This window comes from Nomascus leucogenys, chromosome X, assembly GCF_006542625.1.
Source record: "Nomascus leucogenys isolate Asia chromosome X, Asia_NLE_v1, whole genome shotgun sequence".
Classification (NCBI taxonomy): domain Eukaryota; kingdom Metazoa; phylum Chordata; class Mammalia; order Primates; family Hylobatidae; genus Nomascus; species Nomascus leucogenys.
This window is the reverse complement of record NC_044406.1, coordinates 37,292,887-37,298,269: the sequence shown is the minus strand read 5'-3', so window position 1 is coordinate 37,298,269 and position 5,383 is coordinate 37,292,887. Positions and strand designations below refer to the sequence as shown.

At 40.8% G+C, this 5,383-nt stretch overlaps 1 pseudogene; it reads right to left on the bottom strand.

Moving 5' to 3' along the window:
* Window positions 1-3,468: 3,468 nt before the first annotated feature.
* On the bottom strand, window positions 3,469-4,234 carry LOC100604168 (annotated as a pseudogene).
* Between the last annotated feature and the right edge of the window lie 1,149 nt (window positions 4,235-5,383).

Here is a 5,383-nt window from a genome sequence, read left to right as displayed (position 1 = left end):
TTAACCTCAATGCAAAAATCCTCAATAAAATACTGGCAAACTGAATCCAGCAGCACATCAAAAAGCTTATCCACCACGATCAAGTCAGCTTCATCCTGGGATGCAAGGCTGGTTCAGCATATGCAAATCAATGAACATAATTCACCACATAAACAGAACCAACAACAAAAACCACATGATTATCTCAATAGATGAAGAAAAGGCCTTTTGTAAAATTCAACATCCCTTCATGTTAAAAACTCTCAATAAACTAAGTATTGATGGAACATATCTCAGAACAATAAGAGCTATTTGTGATAAACCCACAGCCAATACTGAATAATCAATAGCTGCAAGCATTTCCTTTGAAAACTGGCACAAGACAAGGATGCCCTCTCTCACCACTCCTACTCAGCATAGTATTGGAAGTTCTGGCCAGGGCAATCAGGTAAGATAAATAAATAAATTGTATTCAAATAGGAAGAGAGGAAGTCAAATCCTTAAACTGACAAGCAACTTCAGCAAAGTCTCAGGATACAAAATCAATGTGCAGAAATCACAAGCATTTCTATACACCAATAATAGACAAGCAGAGAGCCAAATCATGAGCGAAATTCCATTCACAATTGCTATGAAGAAAATAAAATACTTAGGAATACAGCTAACTAGGGACACGAAGGATCTCTTCAAGGAAAACTACAAACCACTGCTCAAGGAAATAAAAGAGGACACAAACAAATGGAACAGCATTCCATTCTCATGGATAGGAAGAATCAATATCATGAAAATGGCCATACTGCCCAAAGTAATTTATATATTCCATGCTATTTCCATCAAACTACCATTGACATTCTTCACAGAATTAGAAAAATCTACTTTAAAATTCAACGGAATCATTCACTCCTTTCATTCCTCTTCATGAGTGCTGCAGACTGCAGCTGCTTGCAATTGGCATTTTGGCCTCTCTGAAAAACATTTTTTCAATATTAACCTGGTATTTTGCAGCTTCACTAAACTCACATCTTAGTTTTAGTTGCTCTTTTATAAAGTGCATCGAATTTTCTGTGTAGATGATTGCATCATTTGCTAATAAATACATTTTAAATTCTTTATTTTTAATCTGGATGCCTTTTATTTCTTTTTCTTTCCTGATTGCACTTGCTACCACCTTCAGTACAATGTTGGAAAGAAGTAGTGAAAGTAAACATCCCTGTATTGGTCCTGATGTTGGCTGCAGATTTTTTTGAAGATGTCCTTTATCAGGTTGAGAAAATTCCTTTCTATTCTTATTTTTCTGTGAGTTTTTAAAAAACAGAAATGAGTGTTTGATTTTATCAAATGCTTTTACAGTATTTATTAGTATAATCATGTGATTATGTGATTTTTCTCAGTTTGTTAATATGGGGAATGTCAGTGTTTGATTTTTTTTCTTTTCTTTTTTTCTTATTATACTTTAAGTTTTAGGGTACATGTGCACAACGTGCAGGTTTGTTACATATGTATACATGTGCCATGTTGGTGTGCTGTACCCATTAACTCGTCATTTAACATTAGGTATATCTCCTAACGCTATCCTTCCCCCCTTCCCCCACCCCACGACAGGCCCTGGTGTGTGATGTTCCCCTTCCTGTGTCCATGTGTTCTCATTGTTCAATTCCCACCTATGAGTGAGAACATGCAGTGTTTGGTTTTCTGTCCTTGCGATAGTTTGCTGAGAATGATGGTTTCCAGCTTCATCCATGTCCCTACAAAGGACATGAACTCATCGTTTTTTTGGCTGCATAGTATTCCATGGTGTATATGTGCCACATTTTCTTAATCCAGTCTATCATTGTTGGACATTTGGGTTGGTTCCAAGTCTTTGCTATTGTGAACAGTGCTGCAATAAACATACGTGTGCATGTGTCTTTATAGCAGCATGATTTATAATCCTTTGGGTATATACCCAGTAATGGGATGGCTGGGTCAAATGGTATTTCTAGTTCTAGATCCCTGAGGAATCTCCACACTGTCTTCCACAATGGTTGAACTAGTTTCCAGTCCCACCAACAGTGTAAAAGTGTTCCTATTTCTCCACATCCTCTCCAGCACCAGTTGATTTCTGACTTTTTAATGATCACCATTCTAACTGGTGTGAGATGGTATCTCATTGTGGTTTTTCTTTTTTTTTCTTTTTTTTTTAATTTTGGGGCTTTATTATAATTTTTCTTTTCAAGATGCTACATAGTCAAACAGAACTGGATTGGTCTTTTATGGCATAAAATTAATTCACAGTCAAACTCTCAACTAGTACTAGAAGGACTAGCTGAAGAGTTTCTCTCTTCCCCTGCTCCCCACCCCCAACTGCTGGTGCCCTCGCTTCTAACCCTCTGCAGCCCGATCCATTCATCCTGACTCCAAGCTAGGTCCCCGAGGGGAGGTCAGGCTCAGACTTGGGCCTGGGCGCTGGAAGTGTGAGTAATGGTTGAGAGGTGGTGTAAGAACAATCTAGAAGACTGACTACTCTTCATTAAAAAAGGTAACCTAGAGTTGACTGTCACTACTGAGAATTTCCCTCCCTATGACAGTTGTTATTTACTGATCCAGAAAAAAACACTTCCTGGCAGCTCTTCTCCAACATTCCAGTAAACCCCACTCCACATGACCAGACTCTCCAGAGACAGAGGAGCCCACAGCTCTCCAGCAGCAATACCAGTTCACCCAACAGAGTTCGGCAGCATGCAGCATTAACTGTACTCTTGTGACAATAAGAAAACATGAGATGAAATACATTAAATAAGTTAAATATGCATTAAACATCTCTGAATAACAGTTCGACTTCACTACATGAACCAATACAAATTTAGCTTGGTCCCTTTAAGTGAACAAAGCACTGCCATTTATTTCCAAAGCGCTGGGTCAATCACTCAACACACGCCTCTCACTTATGATGAGTATGTCTGATGCTGCCACAGTGCTATTCCTTTGGGCTTCTGACTCTGTTCATCAGTCCCAAGGAGCTGATGGCTTGGACAGAACTGAAGACACAGAAAGCAGCCTGGGCCGGGAGTGGGCCACTTGGGGACTACTGTGGGGAGCTGACTGCACTCCCCACCATGCTGGGCTCCAGCTCCCCAAGGGCCAGCAACAACAGGCGAGAAAGGGTGTCATTTTAAGAGAGGTAATCCAGCATCATGTACCAAGGCCTACCAATGTTTAAAATGACATTTACAATATGCCATTATGGCATTACTCATGGTTTACCTTGTCATTAATAAAGATCATTCTTTCCCCCCCAATCAGTTACTATACATTTTTAACTTTCTAAAAGATTGTTACATTATATTTGTGTGTGTGTATCTGTGTATGTGTGTGCAGGGAGGGGTAATTTAATGGCAAGACCTGTGAGATGTCATCATACATTAATTTCTTTTCACACATGGTTATGATAGATTTACCCATGATACGGTGGATCCATCAGTCCAATTTACCATCCTGTGCATGCCACCTCTACAAGGCAATCTTCCCAATAATTACACCAACGATAAAGAACAAAACCACCAGAGCCAAGAGCCAGGTGCTAAGGCCTTCTTCCTTCCCAGTTGGGTCTAATGCTGAAATGGGGCTGTTGCTCTGCACTGTCTTCCTCATCTGCAGTCCATCTTCTTCCTTGAACTGCTTGTTCTCCTCCCATAGCCTCTGAATTTCACCTTGCAGCGTCTTACATTCTTCCATAACCTTCTTAACTTCGGTGTCATCCAAAGAAGAACTCAGAGACTTAGACACTATTGGTGTTTCTGTCTTTGATGCAGTTGTGGATATAATTTTATTTATTTCTACATCATGTGGTTTATCATTCTCTGCTGGCAATTCAAACACACATCTAAGTTTTGAATCCATAAGGTCTTCTGGTTTTGCCTCCTTCCATACTGCTTCCATATCTGAAGTGTCAGTTGGAGCAAACATAGACTGAACCATAAACTTGTGTTTACTTTTCTCATTGCGATCATAATTGAAAGGCTGTAACATCACAGATACATTAACTGACGCCCCTGCATCGATGATTCCGCTGTTGGGCCTCACACAGTACCTACTTGGTGCTGCAGTCTTCACCTTAAAACACACATTTCGGTCTGTCGGGTTGCCAAGCTTTAGGTTGGTGGTGACAACATCGGTGAAGGGACCTCGGAATTTGAGCTCGTGCTGCGGCTCAAGGCTCAGGACCTGCTCCACCTTCGCCATGTTCCTTAGCGGCGGAGCACCTTTGGCGGGGAGACCCCTGAGAGGTCACCGGGGCGGAAGCGTTAATGCTGCGCCCGCTTTAAGTTTTACAAAAAGGCGGGGACCGGTCGGGGCACGGGCGGGGGTCTTCTACGGGGTGCGTGCGCTGTGGGGGTTGGTCTAGGCGGTGCAGGTGCAGGGGTGGAGGGCGAGGGCGAGGCCACGGTGCCCGGTGAGCTTCATTGTGGTTTTGATTTGCATTTCTCTGATGGCCAGTGATGATGAGCATTTTTTCATGTGTCTTTCGGCCTCATAAATGTCTTATTTTGAGAAGTGTCTGTTCATATCCTTTGCCCACTTTTTGATGGGGTTGTTTGTTTTTTTCTTGTAAATTCGTTTGAGTTCATTGTCGATTCTGGATATTAGCCCTTTGTCAGATGAGCAGATTGCAAAAATTTTCTCCCATTCTGTAGGTTGCCTGTTCACTCTGATGGTAGTTTCTTTTGCTGTGCAGAAGCTCTTTAGTTTAATTAGATCTCATTTGTCAAATGACATGATTGTATATCTAGAAAACCCCATCGTCTCAGCCCAAAATCTCCTGAAGCTGATAGGCAACTTCAGCAAAGTCTCAGGATACAAAATCAATGTGCAAAAATCACAAGCATTCTTATACACCAATCACAGACAAACAGAGAGCCAAATCATGAGTGAACTCCCATTCACAATTGCTTCAAAGAGAATAAAATACCTAGGAATCCAACTTACAAGGGACATGAAGGACCTCTTCAAGGAGAACTACAAACCACTGCTCAATGAAATAAAAGAGGATACAAACAAATGGAAGAACATTCCATGCTCATGGGTAGGAAGAATCAATATCGTGAAAATGGCCATACTGCCCAAGGTAATTTATAGATTTTTTTTTTCATAGCGCCTCCCTGCATATGCAAGTTTTTCTGCTCTCATGACGTTTACTATTACCTCCAAGCCATTAAATTCCATCATTACATCTTGTACTGGAAAAGCATTAAATAGAGTTTAAATGTGTGGAGACAGAGAACATTTTGTATCAGTGGAAAGATTTTAGTTTCAAGCCCTTAAAGGGAATCCATTCTGTTTATACAAACTTTTTTCCTAAACTACTCCTCATCACAAACCATTGATAAAAGGCAGATTGCTGATGCTTCCTTTACCTCTTTTCAAA